Below are 25,594 nucleotides of genomic sequence, written 5' to 3' on the forward strand. Positions count from 1 at the left end.
ATGGTCATATCATCAGCGTGATACAAGAAGATGTTATACCGTATAACATCTTCTTGGATACAGTGATATGGACCATGCTGGTATAACCTGGGCATCTCTAGTATATAATTATATATGTACAGCTGGTATAAGTTATACATCTTCTTGTATATAGTGATATGGAGCGTGCTGGTATAACCTGGGTATCTTCTGTATATAATTATATATGTACAGCTGATGTAAGTTATACATCTTCTTGTATATAGTGATATGGATATTTTGTATAATGTAATATTGAACTATTGTGCGCCACTGTCCCCGGTACGATGTCCTCCTTTTCGGGGTGTGATGTCCTCCTTTTTGGGGTTCTGCAAGTGGCCACCTTACCCTACACATAACAGAAATTTGGCCAAAATTTGCTGACTTCAACCATTTTGGAAATCGTTTAGAAATTATATGTCTGTGATGACCAATGTCAGCGTGTTGTCTGCCGAAAATGTGCTGTAAGATTTTTTTTTTTCATCTCTGGTTGCCTGAAAATGCAAGTATATGGCAAGTCTAGTCATTTGCTCACTATGTTGCTATACTTTTTCTTTTATAGTCCCTCTTCTCTTTGCTCTACCAGTTTAGTTTGGTTTGTTAATGGTTGGATCATTTGTATGAACGATCTGATGGACTACTGATTAGCTGCATTTCGGATGATAGTTATTTTATGTGTGGCCAGCTCAAAGGGGCTGTGCCAATAATATAAATGTATGCCACCCAACAGATATATCACTTTCTCCCAAATACTACCATTTATCGAAACCGCCTTATTCTAAAGTTATTAGCTTAGGTTACTTTCACACTTGCGGCAGAGTGATCCGGCAAGCAGTTTAGTCGCCGGAACTGCCTGCCGGATCCGGCAAAACGCATGCCAACTGATGGCATTTGTAAGGCCTCATGCACACGACCGTTTATTTTTGCGGTCCGCAAAACGGATTTCCGTTGTTCCGTGATCTGTGACCGTTTCTTCTTCCGTGTGCCTTCCTTGATTTTTGGAGGACCCACAGACATGAAAAGTGAAAAAAAAAAACTAAGTCAAGTTTGCATTGAAAATGATAGGAAAAACGGACACGGATCACGGACACGGATCACGGACGCGGATGACTATCTTGTGTGCATCCGTGATTTTTCACGGACCCATTGACTTGAATGGGTCCGTAAACCGTTGTCATTGAAAAAAATAGGACAGGTCTTATTTTTTTCACGGACTGGAAAAACGGATCACGGATGCGGAAGCCAAACGGTGCATTTTCCGATTTTTCCACTGACCCATTGAAAGTCAATGGGTCCGCGTAAAAAAACGGAAAACGGAACAACGGCCGCGGATGCACACAACGGTCGTGTGCATGAGGCCTAAGACTGATAAGGATTCTGATCAGTCTTAACCACCTCAGCCCCCAGTGCTTAAACACCCTGAAAGACCAGGCCACTTTTTACACTTCTGACCTACACTACTTTCACCGTTTATTGCTCGGTCATGCAACTTACCACCCAAATGAATTTTACCTCCTTTTCTTCTCACTAATAGAGCTTTCATTTGGTGGTATTTCATTGCTGCTGACATTTTTACTTTTTTTGTTATTAATCGAAATTTAACGATTTTTTTGCAAAAAAATGACATTTTTCACTTTCAGTTGTAAAATTTTGCAAAAAAAACGACATCCATATAGAAATTTTGCTCTAAATTTATAGTTCTACATGTCTTTGATCAAAAAAAAATGTTTGGGTAAAAAAAAAATGGTTTGGGTAAAAGTTATAGCGTTTACAAACTATGGTACAAAAATGTGAATTTCCGCTTTTTGAAGCAGCTCTGACTTTCTGAGCACCTGTCATGTTTCCTGAGGTTCTACAATGCCCAGACAGTACAAACACCCCACAAATGACCCCATTTCTGAAAGTACACACCCTAAGGTATTCGCTGATGGGCATAGTGAGTTCATAGAACTTTTTATTTTTTGTCACAAGTTAGCGGAAAATGATGATTTTTTTTTTTTCCTTACAAAGTCTCATATTCCACTAACTTGTGACAAAAAATAAAAAGTTCTATGAACTCACTATGCCCATCAGCGAATACCTTGGGGTCTCTTCTTTCCAAAATGGGGTCACTTGTGGGGTAGTTATACTGCCCTGGCATTCTAGGGGCCCAAATGTGTGGTAAGGAGTTTGAAATCAAATTCAGTAAAAAATGACGAGTGAAATCCGAAAGGTGCTCTTTGGAATATGGGCCCCTTTGCCCACCTAGGCTGCAAAAAAGTGTCACACATCTGGTATCCCCGTACTCAGGAGAAGTTGAGGAATGTGTTTTGGGGTGTCTTTTTACATATACCCATGCTGGGTGAGATAAATATCTTGGTCAAATGACAACTTTGTATAAAAAAATGGGAAAAGTTGTCTTTTGCCAAGATATTTCTCTCACCCAGCATGGGTATATGTAAAATGACACCCCAAAACACATTCCCCACCTTCTCCTGAGTACGGAGATACCAGATGTGTGACACTTTTTTGCAGCCTAGGTGGGCAAAGGGGCCCATATTCCAAAGAGCACCTTTCGGATTTCACTCGTCATTTTTTACTGAATTTGATTTCAAACTCCTTACCACACATTTGGGCCCCTAGAATGCCAGGGCAGTATAACTACCCCACAAGTGACCCCATTTTGGAAAGAAGACACCCCAAGGTATTCCGTGAGGGGCATGGCGAGTTCCTAGAATTTTTTATTTTTTGTCACAAGTTAGTGGAAAATGATGATTTTTTTTTATTTATTTTTTTTCATACAAAGTCTCATATTCCACTAACTTGTGACAAAAAATAAAAACTTCCATGAACTCACTATGCCCATCAGCGAATACCTTGGGGTCTCTTCTTTCCAAAATGGGGTCACTTGTGGGGTAGTTATACTGCCCTGGCATTCTAGGGGCCCAAATGTGTGGTAAGGAGTTTGAAATCAAATTCAGTAAAAAATGACCTGTGAAATCCGAAAGGTGCTCTTTGGAATATGGGTCCCTTTGCCCACCTAGGCTGCAAAAAAGTGTCACACATCTGGTATCCCCGTACTCAGGAGAAGTTGAGGAATGTGTTTTGGGGTGTCTTTTTACATATACCCATGCTGGGTGAGATAAATATCTTTTTTGATATTTCAAACTCCTTACCACACATTTGGGCCCCTAGAATGCCAGGGCAGTATAACTACCCCACAAGTGACCCCATTTTGGAAAGAAGAGACCCCAAGGTATTCGCTGATGGGCATAGTGAGTTCATAGAACTTTTTATTTTTTGTCACAAGTTAGTGGAATATGAGACTTTGTATGAAAAAAAAAAAAAAAAAAAAAATCATCATTTTCCACTAACTTGTGACAAAAAATAAAAAATTCTAGGAACTTGCCATGCCCCTCACGGAATACCTTGGGGTGTCTTCTTTCCAAAATGGGGTCACTTGTGGGGTAGTTATACTGCCCTGGCATTTTCCAGGGGCCCTAATGTGTGGTAAGTAGGTAAATGACCTGTGAAATCCGAAAGGTGCTCTTTGGAATGTGGGCCCCTTTGCCCACCTAGGCTGCAAAAAAGTGTCACACATCTTGTATCTCCATACTCAGGAGAAGGTGGGGAATGTGTTTTGGGGTGTCATTTTACATATACCCATGCTGGGTGAGAGAAATATCTTGGCAAAAGACAACTTTTCCCATTTTTTTATACAAAGTTGGCATTTGACCAAGATATTTATCTCACCCAGCATGGGTATATGTAAAAAGACACCCCAAAACACATTCCTCAACTTCTCCTGAGTACGGAGATACCAGATGTGTGACACTTTTTTGCAGCCTAGGTGGGCAAAGGGGCCCAAATTCCTTTTAGGAGGGCATTTTTAGACATTTGGATACCAGACTTCTTCTCACGCTTTGGGGCCCCTAAAATGCCAGGGCAGTATAAATACCCCACATGTGACCCCATTTTGGAAAGAAGACACCCCAAGGTATTCAATGAGGGGCATGGCGAGTTTATTGGCACAAGTTAGCGGAAATTGATTTTTTTGATTTTGTTCTCACAAAGTCTCCCTTTCCGCTAACTTGGGACAAAAATTTCAATCTTTCATGGACTCAATATGCCCCTCAGCGAATACCTTGGGGTGTCTTCTTTCCAAAATGGTGTTATTTGTGGGGTGTTTGTACTGCCCTGGCATTTGAGGGTCTCCGCAATCATTACATGTATGCCCAGCATTAGGAGTTTCTGCTATTCTCCTTATATTGAGCATACGGGTAATGAGATTTTTTTTTTCCGTTCAGCCTCTGGACTGAAAGAAAAAAATGAACGGCACAGATTTCTTCATTCGCATCGATCAATGTGGATGAAAAAATCTCTGCCAAAAAAAGAAAAAGGAGGGGAAAGGCGTCTGCCAGGACATAGGAGCTCCGCCCAACATCCATACCCACTTCAGCTCGTATGCCCTGGCAAACCAGATTTCTCCATTCACATCAATCGATGTGGATGAATAAATCATTGCCGGGATTTTTTTTTTTATATATACAAAGTGTTTGCCAAAGTATATGAACACCGCCACCTCCTCAGCTCATATGCCTCGGCAAACATATCTTTTACTGCAGAGGAGAAATCTCGTCTTGCAGCGCCGCATACACCGACTTGCGTGTAATCTGACAGCAGCGCAATGCTTCTGTCCGAATGCACATCAGTGCTGCAGCTGGTCGATCGGTTGGTCCACCTGAAAGGTAAAAAAAACAAAACAAAAAAGAAAAAACCAGGCCGCAAAGCAATAACTTTATTAACTTTAGAACAGAACATATTAACTTTTTTTTAACTTTTTTAACTTTTTTACTTACCGGTAATTTTTTTTTTGTTTAGTTTTTTTTACCTTTATAGAACAAACCTCTCCTTCCCCATGGGACAATGTGCAAAGCGCAAATCGCCCAAAGATGTGGCGAAGTACGTTATGCACTTTATCCCAGGTGAAAGGAGAGGTTTGCAGCAGCTGAGAGTAAAAGGGCCCTAATAGCCCTGTGTGCCTGTCCTGTGAGATGCAATCCCTATGCTAGGTGTACCTGTGTGTGGTACTTCCGGAAACACTCACCAAAGCATAGGGCAGGGTGGTCAGGACAGTCAGGACAGAAATAGCGGGTGTCACGCCTTATTCCACTCCTGCTACAGACACGACATCTTTTTCGGGGTGACGGTTGGGTTGAGGTACCAGGAACGACACTGGGGAAATGTCGCTCGTGTAGTCGGCTAACTACACTGGTGGATGGGGCCACGGAACCTCCTGGGTAAAGGAGGTTCTCGATGATCTCTTCCTGGAATTTGAGGAAAGATCGTGTTCTCCCAGCCTTACTGTAGAGAACAAAACTATTGTACAGCGCCAATTGAATTAAATATACAGACACCTTCTTATACCAGCGTCTGGTTCTGCGGGAAACTAAATACGGAGACAACATCTGGTCATTGAAGTCCACCCCTCCCATGAGCGCATTATAGTCGTGGACACAGAGGGGCTTTTCAATGACACGGGTTGCTCGCTCAATTTGGATTGTCGTGTCTGCGTGAATGGAGGAGAGCATGTAAACGTCACGCTTGTCTCTCCATTTCACCGCGAGCAGTTCTTCGTTACACAAGGCAGCCCTCTCCCCCCTTGCAAGACGGGTGGTTACAAGCCGTTGGGGGAAGCCCACGCGACTAGTTCGCGCGGTGCCACAGGCGCAAATCCGTTCTAGAAACAAATGCCTAAAGAGGGCCACACTTGTGTAAAAATTGTCCACATAAAGATGGTACCCCTTGCCGAATAAGGGTGACACCAAGTCCCAGACTGTCTTCCCACTGCTCCCCAGGTAGTCAGGGCAACCGACCGGCTCCAGGGTCTGATCTTTTCCCTCATAGATCCGAAATTTGTGGGTATAGCCTGTGGCCCTTTCACAGAGCTTATACAATTTGACCCCATACCGGGCACGCTTGCTTGGGATGTACTGTTTGAAGCCAAGGCGCCCGGTAAAATGTATTAGGGACTCGTCTACGCAGATGTTTTGCTCGGGGGTATACAAATCTGCAAATTTCTGGTTGAAATGGTCTATGAGGGGCCGAATTTTGTGGAGCCGGTCAAAAGCTGGGTGGCCTCTGGGACGGGAGGTGGTGTTGTCGCTAAAATGCAGGAAACGGAGGATGGCCTCAAATCGTGCCCTGGACATAGCAGCAGAGAACATGGGCATGTGATGAATCGGGTGCGTTGACCAATATGACCGCAATTCATGCTTTTTTGTCAGGCCCATGTTGAGGAGAAGGCCCAAAAAATTTTTAATTTCGGAAACTTGGACTGGTTTCCACCGGAAAGGCTGGGCATAAAAGCTTCCCGGGTTGGCGGATATAAATTGTGTGGCATACTGGTTGGTCTCTGCCACGACTAAGTCCAAGAGCTCCGCAGTCAAGAACAGCTCAAAAAATCCCAGGGCCGAACCGATTTGAGCCGTCTCAACCCGAACTCCAGACTGGGCGGTGAAAGGGGGAACTACAGGTGCGGCTGAAGTTGGTGACTGCCAATCAGGGTTTGCCAGCACCTCAGGGATTCTAGGGGCTCTACGGGCCTGTCTGCGCGGTGGCTGCGACGGGGTAACTAGTGCACGTGCCACCGTACCAGCTTCAACTGCCCTTCTGGTGCTCGCCACGTCACCATGTTGTACGGCAGTGCTGGTACTAGGTCCAGGGAGGGCTGCGCTGCTGGTGTATGCCTCACCACGTGATCCGGCAGCGACAGCCCCACTCTGCTGCTCTTGAAGCGGATCCTGCATAACCTGTGGTCTAGCGACACGGGGCCGGGTACGCCTGGTGCTGCCAGGGACCTCCACCTCCTCGTCCGAACTTTGGGTCAGAGAGCCACTGCTTTCCACAGGTTCATATTCTGACCCGCTAGATTCGTCAGATGAGGGTTCCCACTCCTCATCCGACTGGGTCAGAATCCTGTAGGCCTCTTCAGAAGAATACCCCCTGTTTGACATTTTGGACTACTAAATTTAGGGGTATTCCCTGAGACTACCCAAGAAAAAAAGCAAACCTGTCTTACAAAGGGGAGGCTAGCGAAGTACCGAAGGCCGCTGCGGTTGATAAAAAATATCAAAACTGATTTTTTTATCGCCGCAGTGCGTGTAAAATGAAAGTGCAGTGATCAAAAAAAATATATTTTTTGTCACTGCGGTGGGGCGGGCGTGGGTGAACGCACGTGTGGGCGACCGATCAGGCCTGATCGGGCAAACACTGCGTTTTGGGTGGAGGGCGAACTAAAGTGACACTAATACTATTATAGATCTGACCGTGATCAGTTTTGATCACTTACAGATACTATAAAAGTACAAATGCTGATTAGCGATACGCTATTCAGCGAATAAAAGTGACTGCGGTGCGGTGGGGTGGGCGCTAACTGACGCTAACTACCTAACCAAGGGGCCTAAACTATCCCTAAAACCTAACAGCCAATACCAGTGAAAAAAAAAAAGTGACAGTTTACACTGATCACTTTTTTTCCTTTCACTAGTGATTGACAGGGGCGATCAAAGGGGTGATCAAAGGGTTAATTGGGGTGCAGGGGGGTGATCAGGGGCTACAGTGAAGTGTTTGGTGTACTCACAGTTCAGTCTGCTTCTCTGCTGGATCCAACCGACGAAAAGGACCAGCAGAGGAGCAGAGAAGCCATATAACAGATCATATTTACTAATATGATCTGTTATATGACTTTTGATTGGATTTTTTAAAAATCGCCAGCCTGCCAGCCAATGATCGTTGCTGGCAGGCTGGTGACGAACTTCTTCTTTGAATTTTGCCGGCCCGCGATGCGCATGCGCGGGCCGGCTTGGAGCGAAATCTCGCGTCTCGCGAGATGACGCGTATATGCGTCATTGTGCGCAGCGCTGCCACCTCCGGAACGCGAATCTGCGTACAGCGGTCCGGAGGTGGTTAAAAATGCCTGATCAGTCAGAAAAATGCATTGAAATGCCGGATCTGTCTTTGGCCTCATGCACACGACCGTTTTTTTTTTTGCGGTCCGCAAAACGGATTTCCGTTGTTCCGTGGTCCGTTACCGTTTTTTCTTCCGTGGGTCTTCCTTAATTTTTGGAGTATCCACGGACATGAAAAGTGAAAAAAAAAAAAAATGTCAAGTTTGCATTGAAAATGATAGGAAAAACGGACACGGATCACGGACACGGATCACGGACACGGATGACTATCTTGTGTGCATCCGTGATTTTTCACGGACCCATTGACTTGAATGGGTCCGTGAACCGTTGTCCGTGAAAAAAATAGGACAGGTCATATTTTTTTCACGGACTGGAAAAACGGATCACGGACGCGGAAGCCAAACGGTGCATTTTCCGATTTTTCCACGGACCCATTGAAAGTCAATGGGTCCGCGAAAAAAAAACAGAAAACGGAGGAACGGCCGCGGATGCACACAACGGTCGTGTGCATGAGGCCTTTCCGGTGTCATCCGGAAAAATGGATCCGGCATTTATTTTTTCACCTATTTTTCAGTCTACGCATGCGCAGACCAGAAGAGCGGATACGGCATTCCGGTATTTTGAATGCCAGATCCGGCACTAATACATTCCTATGGAAAAAAATGCTGGTTCCGGCATTCAGGCAAGTCTTCCGTTTTTTAGCATGCTGCGGTTTAATCTTTTGCCTGATCAATCAAAAAGACTGAACTGAAGACATCCTGATGCATCCTGAACGGATTGCTCTCCATTCAGAATGCATGGGGATATGCCTGATCAGTTCTTTTCCGGTATAGAGCCCCTAGGACGGAACTCTATGCCGGAAAAGAAAAACGCAAGTGTGAAAGTACCCTTACCAGTGCACCCTGTGACAAATTTGTTTTGATAGTTGCTGTAGGGTCCTGCATTGGAGCCTTGTAATGTAGGACAACCAATATTAACCGGACAGATTAATATCAAAAACATCAGACCCCCAAGGAGTCATAATAATCACCCATAAAATTTATGAAAATAACTTACATATGTATGAAGATCCAAACAACTTTATTGTACGTATATATATAAACATATAAACAATACATACATATATAATAAAACAGGCAGCACAAGGCGGGACACACAGATGAGTAGCAGGACCCAAGGAGAGGCCGGGAGATCGATGCACGAAATGACAGGGAAAAAGAATGCTAGCTGAAAGAGCATACCTCAAAACCTCATAGCAGCAACGCCCCAAACAAAGTGCAAAGGAGACGATTGTAGAGATTGAGGTTGAAATAAAAAGGACAAAGTATGAACATACCCTGGATGGTGCAGAGATCTCTCGGCCGACTCCTGACCCAACGCCGTTTCGCCAGCAGATCTGCGGATCCCCGGAAGAAGCCAGATCTGCTGGCGAAACGGCGTTGGGTCAGGAGTCGGCCGAGAGATCTCTGCACCATCCAGGGTATGTTCATACTTTGTCCTTTTTATTTCAACCTCAATCTCTACAATCGTCTCCTTTGCACTTTGTTTGGGGCGTTGCTGCTATGAGATTTTGAGGTATGCTCTTTCAGCTAGCATTCTTTTTCCCTGTTATTCCGTGCATCGATCTCCCGGCCTCTCCTTGGGTCCTGCTACTCATCTGTGTGTCCCGCCTTGTGCTGCCTGTTTTATTATATATGTATGTATTGTTTATATGTTTATATATACTTACAATAAAGTTGTTTGGATCTTCATACATATGTAAGTTATTTTCATTAATTTTTTTGGTGATTATTATTATTTTTTGTAATGTAGGACGTAGGAAGCTTCATGATTACACATGAGTTGCTGATGTCAGGACACATCTCACTGCCCTAAGGCATGATGGGACAGCAAAAATAAAATTCAAACAAACAAACCAAGAGGAGACGCAGCCCCTACAGGTAGTGAGGGACCGCTTGTCCGACTGGTATGGCCGTACCAGAGCCGCCGCGTGGCCCCGCACTACCTGTAGGGGCTGCGTCTTCTCTTTGTTTGTTTGAATTTGTATACCTGATGCGAGATCCCTCGTCATCAGTAGGGGTGCACTTGTTTTGCTTTTGATTTCTGGTATGTGACCATTAGACATATGCTCATTCTCCCAACATCAGGGAATAGCGTGTTTCTTCTGACACGGTTGCACATGCATCAATCTGATACTTTGTGTGTCTACAACTAAGGCCTCATGCACACGACCGTTGTTGGGTTCCGTGTCCGTTGTTCCGTTTTCCGTGATTTTCTGCGGACCTATTGACTTTCAATGGGTCCGTTGAAAACTCGAAAAATGCACTGTTTGTCATCCGCGTCCGTGATCCGTGTTTCCAGTCCATCAAAAAAATATGACCTGTCCTATTTTTTTCACGGACAACGGTTCGCGGACCCATTCAAGTCAATGGGTCCGTGAAAAAACACGGAGGCACACAAGATTGTCATCCGCGTCCGTAATCCGTGTCCGTTTTTTTCCTATAATTTTAAAGGCAAACTTGACTTAGATTTTTTTTTCACTTTTCATGTCTGGTGATCCTCCAAAAATCAAGAAAGACACACGAAAAAAAAAACGGAAACGGATCATGGAACAACGGAACCCCGTTTTGCGGACCGTGAAAAAAATACTGTCGTGTGCATGAGGCCTAACACAAAGTATCAGTTGCTATTTATATTACATGAATGTCCCCTATTCATACCTGATGATCTGATGATAGCCAGAGAAACGCGTTGAGAACCATAGATATAATTGTCTAAGCGACAGAAACTATACACACATTTTTGGATGCATTCAACTTAATGTCCCACATTGGATCTGTACTAGAGAGAGCCTGGATCATCTCAGGCAGCCACTGCACACACACAACAGAGACATATATGTTCTGTCTAATTATATTGAATCCATGGGCATTATGTTACAATCACTAACAGGGATCTATTATCCCATCTATTCTGGTGAAAGTATGAGTTATATCACCAAAATATGGATCTAGCCCTGGTACTCATTTACCTATACCTCTAACTTCAGAACAAGATATACCAGTATTTGATTGTTGTACACAGTGGTAGCCCCTCTCATAAACACTAATGGACTCGCAAACTTAGAGTTTAGAGCCTGTGATATAAGGGCATCTGCCCATTAAATAGTTTTTAACATTTAATACTTAATAAAAAAAATATATATATTTCATTTTAGTATCTATACAGGCAGTGAATTGTTAGACATTCTCAGATATGTTACCAAATATATTTTCTCTTTACTCAGTGGTTTTTAAATTTGAAAAAAGAAAAATATCCAAGGAGGAATGGGAGCTAGAGTACCGTATTTTTCGCTTTATAAGATGCACTTCCCCCCCCCCAAAAGTGGGGGGAAAATGGCAGTGCGTCTTATAAAGCGGATACTTCGCTGGCCGCTATGCTGCACAGCGCATCCGTTGGGTCCGAGGGTCTTATCAGGTGCGTCTTATAAAGTGAAAAATACGGTAATTGATGAAAATACACCTTAGAGTGAAAAGTAGTTTGTGGCAAAACCCCTTTAAAGTTTGCGCAATTTTTTAAAACGACAGTTAGCCAAAATTGCCTATTCCGGACATCTTTGATCTCATGTCTATGGCCAGCTTTTGACTGCCCACGTCAAGTTTGGACAAAACACTTCCCGAATTTTTCGGATTATAAGATGCCCTGGACTGTAAGATGCACCTAGGATTTGGAAGAGGAAAATAAGAAAAAAATATTTTCCATCAGACCTCAGAGCAGACCCCCATTCTTCATCAGACCCCCATTCTTCATCAGACCTCAGATAAGACCCTAAAATCAGAACCCCAAGCTCCATCAGTCTCAGTCAGACCTCTCAACCTCCATCAGCCTCAGATCAGACCCCCCAGCTTCCATCAGCCTCCCATCAGACCCCCAGCCTCCATTAGCCTAAGCTCAGCCTCCGATCAGAACCCCCAGCCTCCATCAGCTTCAGATCAGACCCGCCCAGCCTCCATAAGCCTCAGATCAGCCCCCCAATCAGCCTCAGATTGGACCCCCTAGCCCAAATCAGCCTAAGATGGGACCTCACAGGCCCCATCAGCCTCAAATCAGCCCCCAACAGACACCTAGCCCCCATCAGACGCAGATCACACCCCCAGCCCCCATCAGACTCAGGTCAGACTCCCCAATCAGACCCTATCAGCCTCAGATCAGACCCGCCCAGCCCCACTCAGCCTCAGATCGGACCCCCTAGCCCACATGAGACCCCCCAGCCCCCATTAGACTCAGATCAGACCCCCAGTCAGACCATATCAGCCTCTGATCACACCCCTCAGCCCCACTTAGCCTCAGATCGCATCCTCAGCCCCCATCAGACCTCAGATAAGATGTTAAAAAAAAAATAAAAAAAAATTACCTTGCTTGCTCCGGACTGCGCTGCAGATCCAGGACTCACCGCACCGTTTCTTCTGGGTCGCGTTGTGTACTGTTTAACTGCGTGCACTACATCCTGCCCCTGTGCGCGGTCAGGACCCGGAAGAAGACCAGAGCTGCACTTACCTCCCCATGTCTCCCACATTCAGTCTATAAGACGCACTGTCACTTCCCCACCATTTTTGGCTGGAAAAAAGTGTGTCTTATAGTCCAAAAAATATGGGATATATATATATATATATATATATATATATATATATAAAAAATATATACCATATACTGCAAACAAATGCATTTTAGACAGACATTTACATTTTGAGGGTTCTATTATACAGGTCCATCTAAAAAAAAATTATGTGTTTGGTATACCTTTGTGTACTATTGTGTACTTTTGTATACTTTTACGCTTGCTGGGCAATGTGGCTTAAAAATTAAATCTCCAATTTCATAACTGTCTCGTTTGCAGGATGGTGTCTGGCCCCTGCTACTAATAATTCCCTCCATCGATCTCATCTTGTTTAAAGTTTCAATTCATGTGCATCAAACTGTTTGTATTACAATGTCTGGTTTGGACCTGCCAGTCTGGAAATATTCTTTGCAGGCTGTACTTTTCAGTGATACATCTTTTTACTGTACTGTTCTGCCTGTTTTCACAAATTAAGTATTTGCAAAGCTATATAAGTGGTTTACTGGACAAGACAAGAAGCACAAATTTAAGGGGTTCTTTAGGATTAGAAAAACATGTTTTTTTTCCTAAAGCGACACCACACTAGCTTGTGGGGAGTATCTGATATTACAGCTCAGCTCCTTTGAAGTGAATGAGGCTCAGCTGGAATACCACGCACTATCTTGGGACATGTGTGCGCACTGTTGTTGGTATAAAGCAGCCATATTTCCTAATTCTGGAAAATCCCTTTAAGGGTGGGTCTGAGAAATTCGAGCTCTGCTTGTACTTTCATTTTTCTGGGTTATTAAACCTTTTTGTAGAGTGATTAGTTTTGTCTTGTGAAATCTCTTTTGTAATGTTGTCATAGGGACAGTGCAAGCGTGATATTCTCAGAGCTACACAGTAATGCATATGGGAAATTCACCCATGTTTCCAACATTGAACACTCCTGATATTTGTGTGATTTACAAGTTTTACAAGTTAAAGGAGTTATCCCACTATGACAACCCACTTTAAAATAACTAGGGAATTTGGAGTTCATAGAGATTACTCTGTTAAGGACATTCATATCTCATGTAGAACACACTGTTGGTTTTAAAGGAGTTTTCTGGGATTTTGATATTGATGGCCTATCCTCAAGGTAGGTTATCAATATTAGATCAGCGGGGGTCCGACTTCTGATCAACTGTTTGAGGAGACTGTGGGGCTTTGGTAAGCACTGCGTCTTTTTCGTAGGCCAGTGACGTCACGTTCATCGGTCACATGGCCTAGTAAATGGGGCTGAGCTTCAATATCAAGTACAGCCGCTATCCAGTCCTGTGTTTGGTAATCTGCGAGAAGGCTGTGGCACTCACCGGAGTGCCGTGGTCTCCTCAAACAGCTGGTCAGTAGGGTTGCTGGTGCAGTGAGACAGTGCAGAGAATGGGAGTGATAGTGGCCCTGATGAGGGCTTGTATCACAATGTACTCCCTGAGGTCGTTGCTCCCTGGGGATCGGTGCAGTGGAAAGGTGATTTGAAGAATCAGGCCAGAAGTAAACTTATAAAAGTCTCTCTTTACTTAGTGTTTAAGGATATTGGTGCTCTCTGTGTGATACAAGATGTTTGTCTGGCCTGGTGGCTGTTCTAGGTGATAGGTGTCTGAGGCATACTCCTTCACCTGAAGCAGGGTCTGTAAAGCTGTGATTTTGCTGATCGCTCTGCTGTCTAGACACACTGAAGCTTCGTGGAAGCAGTGTCTCTGATTCTGTGAATCTCTCTGGAGTAGTGATCTCACGGGAGAATGGATTAACCAACTCTAGGAGTAGGACCTCTGGCCTGTGCTTCCTCCCTCCACTCTGTCTGAACTGCAACTACCTCTCCTGGCAGGAAGCAGAACCAGCCCACTTATACCAAGAGGGGAGGAACAGAGTGGTTAGCCCTGTTCCTGCCAACCATTGCCAACCATACCTTCTTTAACTGGAGTGAGCATCCTAAAACATATGAAAATATACATCAGTACATAATAAACATAACAGTAGTTGCAGATGCTCCCAGGTCTGGGGGACTGCAACAGGTGTCAGACCCCCGCAGTGTGTATATATTTTACCAGCCGCAAATCATACTGAGGATAGGTCATCAATAACAGGCTGAACTGAATGCACGGATGTCTTTTTTTCAGGCTTACAAACTATCTTACTATATTACTATGTAATAGGAAACACTCGGAAAACCCCTTTAAACATGTCTAATCATTGCACAGACAACCTGTTGATTTATATTCCTAATGCTTGATTCTGTGATATAACAAGATATTACAATAGAAAGGAAATTCAAGAACAGAACAGAACTCCAGACATCTACTGCAGTATTCATTTCATATCAAGATTCCCCTGAGCAGAGTAGTAGGGTTTCTGATTTATAATCTTTCATCAGGTTTAGGGTTCATGCACATGACTCTTGGTGTTTTTGCAGTCCGCACATTGTGGCTACACAAAACACGGATACCGGCAGTGTGCGCTCCGCATTTTGCAGAACGGAATATCCTGCCATCTATAGAACAGTCCTATCCTTGTCCGTAAAACTGACAAGTATAGGACATGTTCTGTTTTTGTTGCAGGTGCCGCGGAAAAGACATACACAGTGTGCTGTCCGCATCTTTTGCAGCCCCATTGAAGTGAATGGGTGTGCATCCGACCCACAAAAATTGCGGATCGGATGTGGACAAAAGACACGGTGGTGTGCATGAGCCCTAAACCTGATGAAAGATTATAAATCAGAAACCCTACTACTCTGCTCAGGGGAATCTTGAATATGATGCATTTATGGGTGCATTTACACAACCATATGTATTTTGCAGTCCTCAAAATGCAGATCCACAAAAAAAATATGGGTGACGTCTGTGTTGCATGCATTTTTGTGTGGACCCATTGTAACAATGCCTATTCATGTCCACAAGATGGACAAGAATAGGACATGTTCTATCTTTTATTGCGGGGCTGCGGAATGAGTAAACGGATGTGGACAGAACACAATGTGTATCGGATGTGGCGGAAAAATACGGTCGTGTGAATGGAGCCTTATTGTGGTATCATTGAGGGGAGATTTATCAAAACTGGTGTAGATGAAAACTGGTTTAGTTGGTCATAGCAACCAATCACCTTCCACCTTTGATTTCCCAAAAGGAGCTCTGAAATATGAATGGTGGAATCTGAGTGGTTGCTATGGCAACTAATCCAGTTCTACCAGTTTTGATAAATCTCCCCCATTGTTCCTGTATGGAACCCATGATGTCACAATAAGCCTGATGAACTAGAAGTCTAAAATGTTGCTACTCTGCTTAGTGGGAGCGTGAGTATGAAATATTTTTTCACATCAAGGACCCTTTTGGACCCGGGAAAGTAATACTTATTCGGTTCAGTAGCCAAAGGCTAGTAAGTTCCCGTTTGTGGTCAATATTAAAACGCAACATTTATTTTATTTGTTTTAAAAAAAGAGGCTCAATGTTTAAAATTATATACGGCTGGGCTCTGTGACTGGGTAACTTCACCAAGTCCTTCTCACTCTCCAATTGCAGTACTATATTTTAGAGTGTACTCATATGGGGATAACAATAGGGATATTGCTGCATATCCCCTAGGTTGCAATGTGAATACTACCTAATTAGGATTCACTATCGCAGCAACCCCTGTATATTGTCTATCAATGTTAGGGGATCATTGAGGTGTTGTCATTTTCAGATTCCTCAGCTTTCTGGCTGCGTGCCCCTTTGCTAATGTAGATCTTGACTAGATATCCCTATACTTAATTGTTATTGTCTGGTTACTGCGATTCTATCCTAGGATTGTGCCTATCCTCGCTACTCTTCCCCTATGAGTACATTACCCTGTCGCCTATGTCCGCATGCTGTATGCCTGCAGTGCACACTGATGCCTACACGTCACAGCACAGCCATACAGTTTAAAAACTTCCCCGACATGTTTCGCCACAACTGTGGCGTCCTCAGGGGAAACCGGAAACCGATAGTAGCTCCATTTCCCCTGAGGACGCCACAGTTGTGGCGAAACATGTCGGGGGAGTTTTTAAACTGTATGGCTGTGCTGTGACGTGTAGGCACCTGTGTGCACTGCTGGCATACAGCATGCGGACAATGGTAGCTACTGAACTAGCTCATCCCTTGCCTGCTGGCGTTCGGGGTTTAGTCTCATCTTGCCAAAGTAACGACAAGAAGAGGCAACCCCTTTAAGAGGCTAAAGGGGTGATCAATATTGTCCCGCCAATCAGTTGTCTAATAGTAGCTCTGGCTCCAGAACTATACAGCAATGGCCGTTTTGTAGTGGACAGAGCTGAGTAATGCTGCGCTGCCCTGCGGATATGAATGAGAGCAGCTCTATCCACTACACAATGGATGGATCCGTGTAGTTCTGATACCTATTTGCTGTCCCCGTTCCCCTACCCCATATCAGCTGGTCAGTGGTTGTACGGGGTGTCAGACTGCCACAGATTTGATATTACTGGCTTATCCTGAGAGTTGAATGTCAATATCAAAATGCTGGAACACCCCTTTTAAGTTCCCAATCGGCCCCTGCAAATTTAACTGTAACATCTGCAAAGCTAAGTTCCTGAGGAGATAATAGGAATGACTAATTAGGCAGGGTACCACAAGTAGGGAAATGCAGTTACTAATATTCATTAATTCCTATGCCAGCCTAATACAGGTAGGAAAATTCAGTGACTACGTTTGATTAATTCATATGCCAGCCTGGCACGGCCCAGGACCGATTAGCAGGGTAAAACAGTTTTGAACTTGCTGAAAAAAACACTTTGAGGAGGACAGAGAATGAAAATGGAGCATGGGAACACTAAAGGACATGCACTAAATGTAGATGAAGTTCACTTTAGGAATTAGCAAACATGGAGTTCTATAGCTCAGTGGTTAAGATTCTTGCCTTTAATGTAGATGGTTGTGAGTTCAAATCCCCACAGAAGCATTTAAAAAATAACGACTAAATAAAAATTGAACTCTCAGGGTGTCCCCAACAGTAAAAAGTTAAAGGGCTTCTGTCACCCCACTAAAGTCATTTTTTTTTTTGGGCTAGTTAAATTACTTATCCTGCGATATATGAAAATATAATGGTGTTACTTACTTTGATTCAGCAGTTTCTTCTAAAAACGAACTTTTATAATATGTAAATTAGGTCTCTACCAGCAAGTAGGGCGGCTACTTGCTGGTAGCAGCTGCAGAAAACCGCCCCCTCGTCGTGTTGATTGACAGGGCCAGCCGGGATCTCCTCCTCCGGCCAGCCCTGTCGGCATTTTAAAAATCGTGCGCCTGTGTTCATTCTGCGCAGGCGCTCTGAGATGAGGAGGCTCGCCTCCTCAGAACTCCCTCAGTGCGCCTGCGCCGATGACGTCTTCTATTTCGGTGATGTCATCGGCGCAGGCGCACTGAGGGAGTTCTGAGGAGGCGAGCCTCCTCATCTCAGAGCGCCTGCGCCGAATGAACACAGGTGCGCGATTTTTGAAATGCCGACAGGGCTGGCCGGAGGAGGAGATCCTGGCTGGCCCTGTCAATCAACACGACGAGGGGGCGGTTTTCTGCAGCTGCTACCAGCAAGTAGCCGCCCTACTTGCTGGTAGAGACCTAATTTACATATTTTAAAAGTTCGTTTTTAGAAGAAACTGCTGAATCAAAGTAAGTAACACCATTATATTTTCATATATCGCAGGATAAGTAATTTAACTAGCCTAAAAAAAAAAAATGACTTTAGTGGGGTGACAGAAGCCCTTTAAATTTTTGATACTTTGGAGAGAGTTCAGAGAAGAGCTACTAAACTGGTCCATGGATTGCAGGATAAAACTTACCAGGAAAGATTAAAGGACCTTAACATGTATCGCTTGGAAGAAAGACGAGACAGAGGGGATATGATAGAAACTTTTAAATACATAAAGGGAATCAACAAGGTAAAAGAGGAAAGAATATTTAAAAGAAGAAAAACTGCTACAAGAGGACATAGTTTTAAATTAGAGGGGCAAAGGTTTAAAAGTGATATCAGGAAGTATTACTTTACTGAGAGAGTAGTGGATGCATGGAATAGCCTTCCTGCAGAAGTGGTAGCTGCAAATACAGTGAAGGAGTTTAAGCATGCATGGGATAGGCATAAGGCCATCCTTCATATAAGATAGGGCCAGGGGCTATCCATAGTATTTAGTATATTGGGCAGACTGGATGGGCCAAATGGTTCTTATCTGCCGACACATTCTATGTTTCTATGACATAGGCGACAGGGTAACGTACTCATAGGGGAAGAACTCAGCCGTATATAATTTTAAACATTGAGCCTCTTTTTCTTTGACATTTTAAAACAAGTAAAATAAATGTTACGTTTTAATATTGACCACAAACGGGAACTTACTAGCCTTTGGCTACTGAACCGAATAAGTATTACTTTTTCCGGGTCCTTGATGTGAAAAAATATTTCATACTCACGCTCCCACTAAGCAGAGTATAATTAAATACAGTTTGACTGCTGTGAAAGTCTGGGGGACTGCTTAATTAAACTTACATTTTTAATTGAACTTAAATGTTCTTGTGAATCCCCTATAATTGTGAAAATACTGATTCTAAACTGTTAGTCTTATCTGATAGAGCTACTGCAGTTGCTTGCTTCTAGCACTGGATGGCACACTGCTCCCTGAGTTCATGTTTGCTCCTGGGTGAGCCAGTTGATTTTGATTCTACAAAATATGAAGTACCGTAATTCTCAATAAAGCTGTTAATAGAAAAATTTCTGTAGGTTTTTCTGCAATAACAACAGAAAGTACAAAATAAAGCAGATGAAAACAGACCGGATGTTGGAAATAGGAACTTTATTAGGTTCAACTTCACTACTAAAAGTTTTTAGTGGCATCTTTGCCCTGCTTCTGCCATAGAGATAAAATGCCTGTAAGGTCAATGCAATCATGTCATTTGCCATCCTAAAGAGGTTGACAGGGATTATACTTTTTATTAGTTTGACTCCTAATATACTACATTGCACAATAAGGGTATCCTGTCATATAAAAATGTGGAGGTGTTATGAAGAGGTTCTCCACTTTGGACAGTCACTACTTGTTAGAAGGGTCATTTGACAATAAGCTAACTGATCGCAAAGCCCCGGCTGGAACCTCCAGTGATCTTCTTTAATCTGCTGGGAACCCTGAGAGTAAACGGTTGGGCAAGTGCACTGCTGCTCCATTTTAACTCTGCACCCCAATTAGAGGTTCACCACAACACCATCAAATACCAATACGATCATAAGCCCCTGAGAAAGCTTAAGGCAAAACGTACGTCGGAGTAAAGTTACACTGGTCGGTATAAGATTTGTATTACTATGTCTCCTGCTGGGCTATTTTGATGTATTAGTCTATTTACTTTTCACATGGATTGAGGAGCTGTACCCTACTAAGTTATTAGCATTTATGTTGTTACCTTCATCTTCGGATTGCACTAAGCACTTTATCATTTACCAATTTTGAAGGTATATACTGTCTGGGGGATGAGCTTCTCCTAAATATATTGGGCCTGACAATGGTTTTTATTGGATGATAACCAGCTATGATCATATTGGTATTTGATGGTGTTGTGGTGGTTCTCTAATTGGGGTGCTGTATTTGTTATTAACCACACACTGATAATATAGTGTGCTGAGCCGTTTATTGTTTGGTGTCCATTAAAACTCTATGGGACTGCTAGTGGTAGGTGAGTACAGCACTTAGACACTTGTCCTCTTAATATAGGGACAATTTCTTTTCACATTGAACATACGTGTTTCTTGTAGGATTATATTTAGAATGATCCTACTAGTCTACAAAGTTCTCTGCAGTTCTGGACGTCATACATCTCTGCTCTCTTCTGCGTCTGTCAGTGTGCTCTCAGCTCAGATAGTGACGTATGACTCTCATCCTCTTTTTTTCTAACCTCCCACTCCCATCTGTAGGACTTCTCCCGAGCTGCATACATTCGGTGGAACTGATCAGCCCAACGTACCTATGTTTGTTCAAGCAAGAAAGGAGAAAACAGTTTGGGCTGTGTAGGTGCAGAGGAGGCACTTCTAAAGACTTATTTTGAGGCTAGAATGCAGACCAAAATGTGGCTCTAGTCACAATCTAGCCATGAACTGGAGCAGGTTGAAGTGAAAGCTACATATAGTGCACTTGCAGGCCTCACCTTATCCTGTGTGGAGAAGGAGAAAGGCCTGGATGGGGACAAGCAGGTCACATGAAGAGAGAGGGGGAGGCTCACAGACCTTCCTTCCGTTCCTGGGTTTAGACTTTTACCATTCATGTTATGAATAAAGCCCCCCCTTAAAAAACTAATCTGCTCTACAAAATTCAAGGTCTTATACAGCTAAATTGGTCCATGAAGGGTGAATGGTAGCTACTGAACTAGCGCAGCCCTTGCCTGCTGGCAGTCGGGGTTTAGTCTCATCTTGCCAAAGTAACGACAAGAAGAGGCAACCCCTTTAAGAGGCTAAAGGGGTGATCAATATTGTCCCGCCAATCAGTTGTCTAATAGTAGCTCTGGCTCCAGAACTATACAGCAATGGCCGTTTTGTAGTGGACAGAGCTGAGTAATGCTGCGCTGCCCTGCTGATATGAATGAGAGCAGCTCTATCCACTACACAATGGGTGGATCCGTGTAGTTCTGGTACCTATTTGCTGTCCCCGTTCCCCTACCCCTCATCAGCTGGTCAGTGGTTGCACAGGTTGTCAGACTGCCACAGATTTGATATTACTGGCTTATCCTGAGAGTTGAATGTCAATATCAAAATGCTGGAACACCCCTTTTAAGTTCCCAATCGGCCCCTGCAAATTTAACTGTAACATCTGCAAAGCTAAGTTTCTGAGGAGATAATAGGAATGACTAATTAGGCAGGGTACCACAAGTAGGGAAATGCAGTTACTAATATTCATTAATTTATATGCCAGCCTAATACAGGTAGGAAAATTCAGTGACTACGTTTGATTAATTCATATGCCAGCCTGGCACGGCCCAGGACCGATTAGCAGGGTAAAACAGTTTTGAACTTGCTGAAAAAAACACTTTGAGGAGGACAGAGAATGAAAATGGAGCATGGGAACACTAAAGGACATGCACTAAATGTAGATGAAGTTCACTTTAGGAATTAGCATTTGGTACGTTCAGCAGAGGCGGCATATTTGCTGTCAGCTAGGGTGATGTATATAAGTTTGTACGCTGTGCAGAATTATAAAATAAGAAGCACTACAGTAGGTTGTGACTGCCTGAAGCTAAGCTATGGAAAGTATTACATGCATGAGGCTGAAAATCCTAAATGCTTTATGCTAGTCTGCTGCATGCTATTGCTATTCCAGCAGGTTTCTGTTCTCCAGTACTTGACATATCAATGAGTACATTGCCTCAGGAAAGTTAGAAGCCAATGCCACAGATCCCAAAAATGTATGTCATGCGATAAATCCTATACAAAACAAAAATGAAAGGACAGATTGAACTATAGACATGGCAGCTACTGTGGTGGCCAGATGTTTAAGGGGTCCATTCAGGTGCAAAAACATCATTCCTTTTTGTATGCAATAGTAGCTTTTTGCTATATGCCGCCATTATTCCAAGCCTTAAAGGGCTTGTCCGGCTAATTCTTATTCTAAAAAAGGTATGAATGGCATAAAAGATGTGATCCTCCATCTTTCCCGTTCTGATGCTTCTGGGTCCCCTGTCGCTGTTTACTTTCTGGGCCCTTGTGATGCACAGGAATCACTTACTGCCATGATGACCCATGCCTGACGCCTGTCATTCATTGGCTGAGCTGTTTTATTTCTGTTCAGAGAAGGACGAGGAATAAAAGACTGACAGGGGACCAGAGGTGCCAGTGGGGTTCAGAGTTTTTCTCTTTTTTATTTCGTTATACTATTGTGACCTGTTAATTACTGCTACTTTGCTGCTGCTTCAGTTTTCTAGCATTAGGAGCCCATCTCATCTTGCTGTGGGGCCCTATGTTTCTGTTTACTCCCCTGAATTAAAGTGGTTGTCTAGGAGGTGCCCCATAAGATAATTAAGCTCTCCAATAGTAAGAGTTAAATGCATAAGTTAAAATGGACCAGCTAATGGACCACAGAGTCATGGACCTATCAGGTTCTGATCCAGGGACTCGGCACCCTATTTAAATCCTTTCTTGGCCATACACCATTGCCAGTGATAGTCTTTGTTGGCTCTAGCTGATTCCCTTGTTGCTGGTTCCTGTATTGCTGTTTGTTCCCAGTGTTCCTGACCCCATTTTGTCGTCTGACAATTCTCTGTCTAGCGTTTTGGTACTGTGTAGCCCGTCTGGTTCTGACCCATTTCATATGACTCTGCTTTTGTGCTGTCTGTATTGTGTTTCTTGTTTGTCCTGCACCTATACTAATGTAGGGACTTCATCCAGTTGCGGTTCTGCCATTTAGGGCTTACACTGCAAGTAGGTAGAGAAAGCGGGCTGTGTTCTAGTTCAGGGACTCACTGTCCTTGTCTGTCCCTACCTAAAGTTGTTACATTAAGCCATAAATACCTGACAGGTACAGGTCCCACCTCTGGGACCCTATCCTATCTCAATGGGGCCGTCTCGGATGGGACTTAGCTGAGGGGTGGAGTTAACATTTGTTGTCTCACTGTAGACACAGCAGCAGGAGACTGCTGCAGCCAGTTGTGTTACAACCAGATACAGAATTGTTTAACCTGAACACAAAATTTTTGTAACCATCCTCCCATACAGTAGAGGCAGATTGTATGCAGAGCCTTCCGTGCAGTCACTGAACTCTGTAGCTCCTTCATTGTGATTGTTGGTCTTCCTGTGGCTTTCCTCACAAGTTTACTCCTTAGGGCTCATTCACACGGCCGTTGCCATATTGTGTGTCCGCAATACACGGGGCACCGCGTCCGCAAATCCAGAGATGCTGTGCGGAACAGAACGGAAGCACGGAACAGAAGCACTACGGAGTGCTTCCGTGCGGTTCCGTTCCGTGCCTCCGCACCGCAAAAAGATAGAACTTGCTCTATCTTTTTGCGGAATGGACGGATCCGCATGCGGCTGGCCCACGGTCGGTGCCCGTGCATTGCGGACCGCCCTTACGTTCATGTCAACAAGCCCTTACCCTGATGCTTGTTTAGGCAGTGCTTTATGGAGCACCTTCAATTACCCAACAGTTGATCCAAATGTGATCACTGGGATATCAAAACACTTTCTTGTAGCCTTTTCTTCTCATGTGTATGTTCTTAAGTAAATCTTTACTTTCCTTGCCCTTTGGAATTAATTTTCAGATGTTTCCTTCAGGTTCACAGTATAACCAATGATACTTGAAGCTGCCCTTCTTTAACAGGTAGAGGTCAATTCTTTAGTAAATGAGCTTCTACAGCACACAAGTTGAATGCTACTTGCAAATAGCATTTTTTGGTTTTTAATTTAATTTAATTTTTAATCTGAAAATTAACCATAAGGGTTTATTAATTTGCAGTACAAGTGCTGGCTTGAACAATTTGTGTAAAACACAGAAATCTGTTCACCTCTTTGGCTTCTGAATACAAAACCACTAAACACTTTCACGGTCAAAATATTAAATTATCACGACTTGTATGAGCCAAGTGCAATGTAATTTGAAGGTCTAGCTTCAGGTACTGCAAACTGGCCCAAGGACCAGTTACATGTGAAGTAAATCTGCTTGCTTGCGAGATTATTTGTATCTTTATTATGCTTATATGATTGATCTCCTTTCATAAGTCCAAGCCTTTTCTCCAGTGCATTCCAATACATATTTCATAGCATTGTTAATTAGTAGGGCTATTATTGCCAGTTCAGGCAACATGACTTAGGCCTCTTTCACACTTGCGTTGTCCGGATCCGTCGTGCACTCCATTTGCCGGAGGTGCCCGCCGGATCCGTAACAACGCAAGTGAACTGAAAGCATTTGAAGACGGATCCATCTTCAAAATGCGTTCAGTGTTACTATAGCACCCAGGACGCTATTAAAGTCCTGGTTGCCATAGTAGCAGTGGGGAGCGGGGGAGCAGTATACTTACCGTCCGTGCGGTTCCCGGGGCGCTCCAGAATGACGTCAGAGTGCCCCATGCGCATGGATGACGTGATCCATGCAATCACGTCATCCATGCGCGTGGGGCGCCCTGACGTCACTCTGAAGCGCCCCGGGAGCCGCACGGACGGTAAGTATACTGCTCCCCCGCTCCCCACTACACTTTACCATGGCAACCAGGACTTTAGCGTCCTGGCAGCCATGGTAACCATTAAGAAAAAGCTAAACGTTGGATCCGGTAATGCGCCGAAACGACGTTTAGCTTAAGGCCGGATCCGGATTAATGCCTTTCAATGGGCATTAATTCCGGATCCGGCCTTGCGGCAAGTGTTCAGGATTTTCGGCCGGAGCAAAAAGCGCAGCATGCTGCGGTATTTTCTCCGGCCAAAAAACTTTCCGGTCCGGAACTGAAGGCATCCTGATGCATCCTGAACGGATTTCTCTCCATTCAGAATGCATGGGGATAATCCTGATCAGGATTCTTCCGGCATAGAGCCCCGACGACGGAACTCTATGCCGGAACAGAACAACGCAAGTGTGAAAGAGCCCTTAGGCCTCATTCACACATACGTGGATTTTGACGGACCACGGTCCGTTTAAACCCGTCCTGCTGAGTGCACGAGCGCACGGCGTCATTGGTTGCTATGATGCCGTGTGCTTAGTGCCGCTGCCGCTGTACAGTAATACACTCGTATAGATCATACAAATCTACGTATGTGTGAATGGAATGAGGCCTTACTTTGGACCATGTTTCCAAGTGTGAGAGGACCGTCATACCATACTGTCTAACTTTTAACTGATGGCCGCACCTGGCCTCCACTATTGAAAGATTCATAGTTACCTGATCCACGCCACTCCGGTCCTGTGCACTGGCTCCCTTGTGTCCTTCTTCTGGTCCCGGACTGTTTATTTTCTCCTGGGCATGGTAACCTGCTCTACTGTAACCAATGACTGGCTTCAGCAGTGACATGTCCA

The 25,594-nt window shown here is 44.0% G+C and overlaps 1 protein-coding gene and 1 long non-coding RNA gene across 2 annotated transcripts in view; both read left to right on the top strand.

Annotated features, from left to right (window-relative positions):
- On the top strand, nt 1-25,327 carry LOC120998012. The gene is made up of 4 exons (XR_005778279.1): nt 1-125; nt 711-715; nt 7,598-7,601; nt 25,317-25,327. It is a non-coding gene; the product is annotated as an uncharacterized LOC120998012 (long non-coding RNA).
- The window catches only part of LOC120998011 (solute carrier family 12 member 9-like), a 384,693-nt gene that overhangs the window by 22,128 nt on the left and 336,971 nt on the right, over nt 1-25,594 (top strand). The window lies entirely within an intron of this gene.

The sequence above is a fragment of the Bufo bufo genome, chromosome 4, assembly GCF_905171765.1.
Source record: "Bufo bufo chromosome 4, aBufBuf1.1, whole genome shotgun sequence".
Lineage (NCBI taxonomy): Eukaryota > Metazoa > Chordata > Amphibia > Anura > Bufonidae > Bufo > Bufo bufo.